The following is a 10,574-nucleotide window of genomic DNA, read 5'->3' on the forward strand; positions in this document are numbered from 1 at the left end:
ATTTTGAATAGGGGGCCATTTCATTCACATTTCAGTTCAATGTATATTGGTGAGCATGCATCTTTTCTGCCCTATGGGTTTTGCAACTTTGTAGAGGAAAAAAAGTATTTATTAATCCCACTTGTAAAATTTGTGACATTTGTGAAATTTACTTTTGAGTTTCTAACAGTTTGCAACTCATAAAAGCATGTAAAATAAACCAGAATACTCATACAAATACAACATTTGGTATCTATTATTAACACTGTATTTCAAAGACAGTGAGATTATTATAGGCCTACATAAAACATGTCAGTGGTCGCATTCTGAATCATGTTTAATTTACATTAAAATAAATTATATAAGACATTGAAGACTTCTGAATATTTTATATTAAACAAAACAATTTGTTTGCATTACTATATTATTTGGCGTTGAAAACAAGACTATTAATAACATAGCTTGTAATCTATTGTATCTTATTTGATAAAAATGGACACAATAGCCAGGTAGAAGAAAAAAAATCAGACCAGATTGTTGGAGCAAAAACATGTGCTCACATGTGAAACTGAGATAAATGGTCGTGCCCAAAATAACAGATATCAAAATAAAACACAAAGCCAGTACTGTACTTTCAAAAGCTGGCATTGGCTCACTGTGTTGGGATGTATGTCACACTGAGCGCCTGTAAATCTGCACATTGCTGTATGAGTCTCGAGCACAACAAAAGACGACACTCCCCTCTTGGCGCAATGAACCGCACGCGCTCCTTCTCATTCTACCCATGATGCCCCGCGCGCGTCTGCTTGGATCGAGCCGCCATGTTGTCGGTGTGAAAGCTAGGGAGCTGCTGCGAACCGGGGCTGAAATCCGTCACCATCCGCATCTTCCACCTGTGAGTAACCCTCTGTACTGAAACCGACTTTTAATCCGGAACCGTTTTAGCTTATTGGGCGTTTATATTTTGGCGTTATGAGGCGTAGCGAGTGATTTTGAGGGCTTTGTTGTAAGGCTGTTGCTCCCCCACCTCTCCCCGGGTCTTCCTCCTGCTGTAGTGCTCTTCCTGTCCAGACAGCCCGGGCCTTTTGTTAACGGGATGAGTACTTGTAGAATAGCGCAGAGCCGGCCCGCGGACTCACGGGAATCGGTCCGTGCGTTTCACATATCCGTTTGTGTCGGTTTCCTTTGGAATCCAGCATTATTTCACAGTATAGACCGTGTAACAGATATTAAAACGTTTCATCTAAGCCTTCCCAGACAGTTCCGCCCCTCACCCATTCCCATGTCATGAATTAATGGGTGACATTTCATGTGAACGCGTGTGTTTGACGACCGTCTGATGTCAACGGGTTCATATACACCGTTAGTGACTGTATTCTCTTCCCTCCTCCTCCTCCTCCTGTGGTTTGTTAGTGGGCAAAGGCGCTCGTCTTTTGTTACCTGTTTGTGTTATCGTGATGCAAACGCATGCTTTGATCATGGGCAACCAGTTACGGTATCTAGGCCCACTTCCGGGAGGTGTGCTTACAGTCGCCCAAGCTCAGGAGCGCTTGTTTCCGGGTGTCTATGGCGCTTGGGCCATGTAATGGCGAACCTGATCAGGCTACAGGCGATTGTAAATTGCTTGTAATCTACGAGTACAATTGCTGTGCCTAAAAACTTTTTTAGGCGTCATATGCGTCTCCACATATCAATGTAGGTAGTTTAATATCTTACGAGACACTTGTTATACTGAGTATAACAGTGTCCACTCACTTTTTCAGTGGCCTTGGTGCTGGTAATTATTTTTGCCATACAGATGTATGGACATAACTTTTGATTTTAAGCAAAACAAGCATTTGAATAAACAAAAAGACACTTACTGAGGGAAGAACTACAATACTATCCCAATCCCATGAAGCATGTAATCAAATAAAAAAAATGGAGAAATGTAAAACTTGATTTAAATTTGTTGTAAAAAAAAAATTTGGTTTATATATTTAACTATTTAATGCAAAGTATGCATATTATACATACAGATATTTAAGTAACTTGAAAGTGTAGAGAGGCTGTCTACATAATTCGCAGTGCTTCATGGGAGTCGGTGGGCGCCGCTAAAGTGTTTTTTTTGTGCAATGTGGTTGTTTTGATTCTGATTGGTGGAGATTTAGTTTTTTTTTTTTTTTTTTTTTTTTTCAGAATCATGGGTAATGTACTTTCTCGCCAAGATTCCTTTTGTTAACCATGATTATTTATGAAATAAGATGTGAAAATACAGGCTAATGGCTATAACAAATCATATCCCATTGAATACCAACCTCATAGCTTACAGTAGGTCTGCCTTTAATGGTTTAGAAGTTGCTGTTAAAAATCAATTACCCTATGAAGAAAATTAATGGGATTTTTCACTTTCGGAAACTGACTGTTGCACTCTTTACCTGGTATGTGAGTGTCAGATGGTTGTTAGGTTCAACAGAGAGACTAATAATGTGGAGTGTGATGAATGTGAAGGGGAGTTTCGGTTTGATCCTGCACTTGGGGGATTTCTGTAGCTCTCATAGTGGGATTTTACTTATTTTCCATTAAGTCACAAGTGTGGGAGTTGAATGTGTTTCTTCCATATGCAGGTGTTATGAAGCCTAGATCAATGGTTTTCAACTGCTTTTGCTTTACACTGTAAACCCGAAAAAGTAAAAAAAAAAAAGGTAATCAGTTACATAAATTTTTTAAGTTATGATGTCTCCTATTGTAAGTAAACAGAACTATTAGGTTTTATGTTTGTTGTACTCATGCATGTTAATTACTCTTAATTTGAAGTACTGAGTAACCTAACTCATAAATTTTCATAGCAATTAGCATAAAATAAAACGTAGCTAATTAACTTATTTTTGAGTTGGTACAACTTCTGAATGTATAAATTCTGTAAATATATCAAAATGTATCCACACTTAAAAACAAACACATGTAATACAATTTTGGAAATGTATTTTAGAACAAGGAATGTCCAACAGCCAACTTTATTTTTATTAAAACCAACATGAGACAATTGCAGTAAACATATCTCCTATAAAAATACACATTTCTTAAAACCATTAAAACATGTTTCAAAGTAACATAAAAAACAAAGATTTAAGATCAAAACAAAAAGGTTTTTGGAGAGATTTGCAGTTTTAATGACCAACTCTGTTTAAATACATTAAGAACTGCAAATTCCTCATTTCATCCTTGCATCCTCAATCTGTCCTTTGGAATCATCAAGCTAAAAAAGAATAATCAGGAAGAACTAGAGAATGTTAGAGCATGATCATTATTATTGGGTCAATATAACATGAATCACTAACTAGTAATATTAATGTTATAATGAAAAAAGTGTCATTTAAATCAATAATAGAGTAGCCCCTCAACCCCCATCTTTGTAATGGAACATGCCTCATTGTGAAAACAATATATGAAGAGACTAACCAAGGAAGTCTTAAAGAATCCCAAGTCTTTGTCGCGCAGCAAGACCAGAAGAGCTCTGATTACGGTTGTACACCATGAGTTGACATCATGCCGTTCCTGTGAACATGAAAATTTAGAAAATCAACAATTTATGTATGTAATGCATCTTTTCACAAATGACACACTACATACCCATCCCATCTGTCATGGACTTTCGAAAGATTAGCCAGGGCAACTGCTGTCTTGCCAGTCTTGGATGCTTTTTGCTGGAAAATTGTCATCAAAAGAGGTAGGTGGTGGTCCAGTCATGCATAGAATTTGTGGGGCAAGTTCTCATCTGTAACAAGTTGGTGCTCTGCAAAATCAGACAAAAAAGAATTTTGTCAAATTAACCCACATCACATGATATATTAAAGCAAGAAATACGGTATAATGTAAAATATCGGTATAATGGGAATGATGGATCTTTCTACACACCTAGCACTTCCAGTCCATCATCTTATTTGAAATATGAACAAAAAGCAAACATTTACACCGTTACTGTTTGTGATTTAAACCATAATAGCAAGCTGGATGTAAAAAGTTCAAAATATACACTGACTTACAAGTCATGCAAAATGATGCTCAAATTAAATAACTTCAATTTTATGCAAAGCACACAGTAAGTGCCCAGAGATCGTTACTGCAATATGTAAACTGTAAATGAATTATGACATGTATATTATTTCAGCCAGGATGTCACAGAAATAAAGCATTCCAAAAATAGAATCCATGTTGCACATAACATGGTTAAAACGAAAACTACACAAATATGTAACAAATACAAAAATTAAGCTCTCAATCCACTTTTAAGTGAAGTTATGAATTATGTGCTCTTCTGTAGCAGGTCCGGACACTGAAATTACCTAACTAGCAATCAAGCTTCAGCGTGGGTGTGGCAACTAATAGGAATTCAGGGTTTAAATTCAAACTCTTCCTCGTGCCAAAAATCTAAATCGTACATCTGCCGATTAAAAAATGTAATAAGTTATGCTATTAAAGTAGTCAGTTCGAATTAGAGGTTGATTTTTGGCAATTACACTAAATATAGCTATCTAATCTCCTAAACAGTAGTTAGCAACAAGTGGAGCTCACGTTTTCTCCCCTGCAACACATCTAAATAAATTCTGTATATAATAATATTTAACTGTCAACAATGAGATGATATACATAAAAACGTTAACTTCAGGGTCCTTGGATTTGTACAAATTAATTAATTGTAAATTAAAGCAAAATTATTCACCTAACTGAAAAAGTGTAATTTTCACAAACTCCTAAATACCAGAAAGTTCTAAATACTTTTCCATTTCTTTTCATTTGAACTAGGGCTGTCAAAATGACTAACTAAACTTAATTTGAATTTTCTTCTTAAATATAATCAAAATTCGAATTATATTCGAAAATTTGAATTATATTCGAAAATTCGAATTATATTCGAATTTAAAAGGCATAATTTCAGTTAGGGGGGAAAAAAGCTTTAGGCTTCTCTGCTGAGGCCACAAGAGGGTGCATCGAGCAAAATATTCTGCACATTTCTTCAAAGCGTAATAAAATAACACGACTATCTTTGAAAAAAAGTGCATAATGTTTAAAAAAATGGTTATAAACCATATATAATTAATAAAGTTGCTTAAACAATTAGAAAAAAAACAGCACCATGCATGTATGTATAGTTTAATACAAAGGACCGAAAACCAATCACAAAGAGTAGGCTACTTCATTTAAAAACATGAGATTAAGAGGGATGGGGAAAAACCATTATAACGTCTTTAGACATGTTTTTTAAAAGTTAATTTACTTTATTAATTTTACATGGCTTTCTAAACCTGCCGCTTTCTGCGAGATGCGAGTGCAACGCTGATAGATGTCCCTCTAGAAAATGTGATAAATATGTGTTCTGTGTGAACGGCTTGGTTTCAGTTTTGACGTAAACAACAACATCTCCAGACTGCACTGATGCTCTCGTTTTCCGCAATATATGAATGAACAACGTAGCAGCACCACATCTAGTGGGTTCAACTGGATAGGCTAACAAAAACATTAAAATGCAATCAATGACGCGTACATTGTCATCGCATCTCGTGCGGCACTGATAAGGCTGCCTGACGGCTGACGCAGACCTTAAATTCGAATGCAACGTTTTTGCATTCAAATGTTGTTTTTTTTTGTTAAATTCGATGAATATTTGAAATTATAATTCTTTTTTTGACAGACCTAATTTGAACTAATTGTAATGATTTAAGTTAACAGAACTCAATACAATTTACTTTGAGCATTAGGGTTTTGATGTAAATTTTTCCTTGTATAACGTCATTTTAGAGGTCGACCGATTCATCGGTTTTGCCGATTAATCGGCACCGATAGTTGATTGGAGGAACTATCGGTTATCGGCAAAAATCAATGCCCATACAGGGCTATACGCTTATTTTTCTTTTTAGGAGCGCTTGTGCTCCTAACTTAAAAAATTTAAGAGCACAGTCAAAAATTTAGGAGCACCACAATTTGATTAAAAAAAATAGCCTTCCCATTACGAGGTGATATTTGACTCAGTGATTTACAGTAGAATTTTGTTTTTACCTTTGTAATGGCATTTTTCTATCTTTATTAAAATTATGTAATCTTTTGTCAAATAAAAAAAAAAAATGTATAAGCTGTTTACAAATTCAAGATAAAACCATATAATAAGAACAAGTAGAATAAGTTACTAATCAAATGAAATCAGTATTAAAATTAATTTGTACAGAGGTAGCACAGAAGAACACAAAAGTGGCTTGTAGGTGTATTTTCAGACATTTAATGAGGATCAGAGGTGGCATGAGTGCAATTAAATCCATAAATTCATGTTTATTAATGCATTTAATGATTAAAAGATGAATGTTTTAAAAAATGTTGAATATAGAAATATTAAATGATTTAAAGAACTGAAAAGATACTTTAAAAATTAAACTAAATCCGCCAGCAGGTGGCGACAAGTCACTGATTTGATCACTGAATCATTCATTCAATTGATTCCTTCGAACGGCTGAATCATTCAGGAATGAAGCAAGTGACAGTATTTATGAATGGGTAATCATGAATCACTACTCACTAGATTTGTTTAAAAACGCAGTTCATTCATAAACGAAACACTGCTGTGTTTGAATGGAGATACGCAGCGGCTGAGCTGTGACTTTTTCAAACTATTTTCGACGATGAAATAGCAAAATCAGACAATAGTGTTATAGTCCGACAATGTCAGTCACTTAATATTAACTTCTTGTATATTTAACTGTTGTATTAAATCAATATCACATTTACAAACTCCCTTAAAAATCATTATAAGCTGTCACTCATCTTAGCTCATCGCAAGCTCACGTTTTTTAATCAACGAATCTCTTATTTACACCGTCTACCCTTTGCTTATGAAAGGATTTATGAGATATGTCTGTGATGCATTACTCAACGCTGCAAAAACACGTAGAAACCTTTGAAGCGCCCCTGAGCAATCACAAGTATGATGATGATCTGGTCAGTCGCACTGGTGCTCCTAAATATGTTTTCATAGTTGCACGCAGTAGTTTTCAGTCGCAAATGCAACTGAAATGGTCGCACTGTAGAGCCCTGCCATAGTTTTCCGGGTTGTGTCCATTGCTGGAGTGGCCGAGAAGGGTCCGCTGCCATTATACAATATGAGAGCAGCATCTAGAGGCGGAAATCACCAGGGGTGTGGACTCGAGTCCCAAATTTGATGACTTGCGACTCAACTCGACATAATTAAAGAAGACTTGAGGCTCGACTTAGACTTTGACAGCAATGACTCGAGACTTGACTTGGACTTGAGCCCTGTGACTCGGAAAGACTTTATGATCAAATCAAAGTCGTTATAGAGGCGTCCCTGCAGCATGCTTGCGCTTGACTGGCAATAAGCCAGAGACTGCGTTCAGGGAGCGTTGGATAGGCTAGTATAAATTACTGGAGTAATAGCATAACTTACGACAAAAGAACAGAGAAATTATTTTTACATGATTCCGTCTAGTAGCGATCTCCACTCGTGGAAAGCGCTGCTCTGTCCGTTTGATCGCCGCCCAGCAGACACGGAGCGGGCATGAGAAACGAGAGGCACGGCCGCGATCACTTCACTGGTGCTCGCCTCATCATCACTGTGACCGCTGCTGTTAAATATTCCTCACTTCTTCTGTTTGTCTGACACCGAGGTGCACCATGAGTGACGGATTTGCATCCCGCCACGACCCTCGCACTCTGCCAACTCCATGTGCTTTCATTTTTATTTGTAATAAACATCTCTCTGAGACCTGTTTTTGTTTGATCAGTTACATATTTTAATTGCGTGTGCATTTTTTAAATTTATTTAAACCTCCATTAACCCTTAAATGCATGAATGTTTCGCCAATCATTATTACATATTCGGGTCTTTAGCGACCCGGACCTATATATACAGCACGGATGGATCTTTAACTGCTGCAATAGCAAAAAACTCTCTTGATATTTTAAGAACAATTACAGAAGAATAAAATGAAGCATATTTCATTACATTTTGAAACTTACAATTTAAGTTCAGTTTGAGCAGATGATTTTATCATTGCTGTCATGGCCAGAGCGCACTTCCACAGTACATTCAGCATCTGCCTCATATTCACAATCTCAACCTATTCTCAAAACTATCGTTTTCAGTGATTTCATATTCAATATTTTGATCACTGGCTTATTCAACACATCCAGCATCAAATGACAGTGACATTTATATTTCATTGCTTATAGTAATTGCTCTGCAGTAAAGCCATTCAAACATGTTAAATTTTTGCTGATGATATTCGTTTTATGCCTGCGTTAATTATGAGTGAAACGTCACATTATTGTGTATCAAACAGTGACACCTTGAGGAAAAAAGATGCATTGCACATATTGAGTCAGATATGTAAATATAGTTGCGCAGGAAAAAATACTTACACATTTACATACCTCAGGTTTCTAGCGACCCTATACACTTTTTACAAAAAATTAATTAGAAAACTGGCATTCTTTATATTTAAAATTGTTTTTCTTGTTATATTGTTTGTAATTAATAGATTGAGGAATACTAAGAAAGTTGCTGTCTAACTTAAAAAAATGAAGGAGGGAGAGGGTAGAGAATGATGTCCCGGGTCGCTAAAGACCCGAGGTATGCTTTTAAATGTTAAGTTTAAAGTTAATACATAATTGAGATTTAAATCTGAGTTTAAAGTTATGGTGCAACAGGATTAAAGTTGATTTTAAATATAACTTAAATCCGATCAAAATGATGGGTTAAAAATTTAAACCTGCTTATTTTTAAAGGTTTGAAGTTTGCAACAGAATTATTAGATAAACCTTGATTTAATCTAGATTGAAAATGAATCATTGCAAACCATTCAGCTATAATTTGAAGAAAAATACACATTAAACCTAATGTCTGAAGTGAGCAAGCGGCAGTAGGCCTAATGATCATTTAAAATATAATTTGAAGAAGTGTTTTTTCACAAAATGAGTATTGTGTATATATAACTATAAAACATAGGCTACTCAATTTTTCTCCCTCTTGCAGGCACTTATGTCACTTCCATTTCTTTCAGGATAAATTAATTCACGTGTTGTAAATCAGTCTGTAGGCCAATAGCGCACACAGCCCCTAAATTTAGTGATCAACTATGCATATTATAAACTTAACATTTAACATACAACATTTTTTTTCTATTAAATTATTTTGTCTTTGTTGCTCTTAGTTATAAAAGATGGTATAGCACAGCATTTTTGAATGATTGTCTTCATGAGTTTGTCTGCATCCATATTGCATGTTTCCTCTCTCTTGTAAAGTATACTTGCAGTTATTTCTTCTAGTTCTTTCAAAGCTGTTCTTTGAGTTTCCGTTCACATGTTTTTAAATCTGTTTCATTTGAGGTTCCAAATAATGTCTCATTGGCTTAGATATAACACCTAGAAGCATATAGCTATTCTTATGCACACGTTGCATCTGTTATTTCTATGCAATTATGTTGTCTTTTGCTATTCTGTTACTAATAAAATAGTTGTTTTCACTGCTTATCCTATTTTGGCACAATTCCGAAATTGAACTTGAGTAGTTTTACTAAGGGCACCCATCTCACATGAAATTGAACTATGTCAAACATATTCTACCTGCCTTCCTGATAAAAATTACTATGAATTTGATATGGTAATTAATACTGAGACACTAATTTGGGCAAAAAGCACTAATGACTTGTTTAAGACTTGAATCTTAAAGCTGAGGACTTGCAACTCGACTTGGACTTGCCTGTCTTGACTAGGGACTTGACTCGAGACTTATTTGTGACTTGCAAAACAATGACTTGGTCCCACCTCTGGAAATAACTAACAGCACGTGTTGTTTGTTTTGACACGTGACACTGCGCGCTGCACAGAGTGGGAAACTTCAAACTCAAAAGAAAATCCTGCCGCGGAACAGAGCACCATTCACATAGTTTTCCATTAAATTACATTATATTATTATATTTGCATTGTTAATGTACGTAATGACTTCACCTTAGGCTATGAATTATGTATTGTGCTCTTTCTGAGGCTCTAAGGCTCTAATTATGCTTCATATAGAGAGCTGTAATACAGATCGCACTTTCTCTTTCCCTTTGCTGTTTTTTTTTTAAACACCGAGCTTCAAACTCATTTATGCCACATTGTTCATTCTTGAAGCAAACTTATGTCCGTTTGGTGATTAAATAAACAGTTTTAGATCGCTGCTGGCAGGGCCGTTTCTAGGCATAGGTGAGCGAGGCGGTCGCCTAGGGCGCCACCAGCTAAAGGGGCGCCAATGAGCGCACGTACTGGCACTTTTAGCAGGGTTGTGATAAAGGGTGGCACGGTCACCCTGAAATATGACTGCCGCCCCCACTGGATCCTCCAATATTATTGGGCTAGAGTACTGTCAATCTGACGATGCCTTTATGCCACTAGATCAGAGTGCTGTCAATTGTTGCCTGATTGTTGCATGCAAAGTTTGCATTTGGAGCTCTCAACATCGCCATTAGATCAGTGGGCTCTGTCAGTGCTTTGGCAAGGTAACACCTTTTTTTCTTTGCCATGCAATAAAGCTAAGTTCAAAGGCCAATTTAAAATATTGGTACAGTAAA

The 10,574-nt window shown here is 36.1% G+C and overlaps 1 protein-coding gene across 3 annotated transcripts in view; it reads left to right on the forward strand.

Annotated features, from left to right (window-relative positions):
* The first annotated feature begins 521 nt into the window (after positions 1 to 521).
* The window catches only part of LOC107591628 (pumilio homolog 1-like), a 31,960-nt gene continuing 21,907 nt past the window's right edge, over positions 522 to 10,574 (forward strand). Inside the window, exon 1 of one of the 3 annotated variants that reach the window (XM_016280838.1) lies at positions 522 to 874. The gene's annotated coding sequence lies outside the window, so the exon portion shown is untranslated. The remainder of the gene's footprint in view (positions 875 to 10,574) is intronic. The other 2 variants (XM_016280839.1, XM_016280837.1) reach the window with 2 other exon arrangements.

Source organism: Sinocyclocheilus grahami, unplaced genomic scaffold (genome assembly GCF_001515645.1).
Source record: "Sinocyclocheilus grahami isolate Dianchi unplaced genomic scaffold, SAMN03320097.WGS_v1.1 scaffold144.1, whole genome shotgun sequence".
Taxonomy (NCBI): domain Eukaryota; kingdom Metazoa; phylum Chordata; class Actinopteri; order Cypriniformes; family Cyprinidae; genus Sinocyclocheilus; species Sinocyclocheilus grahami.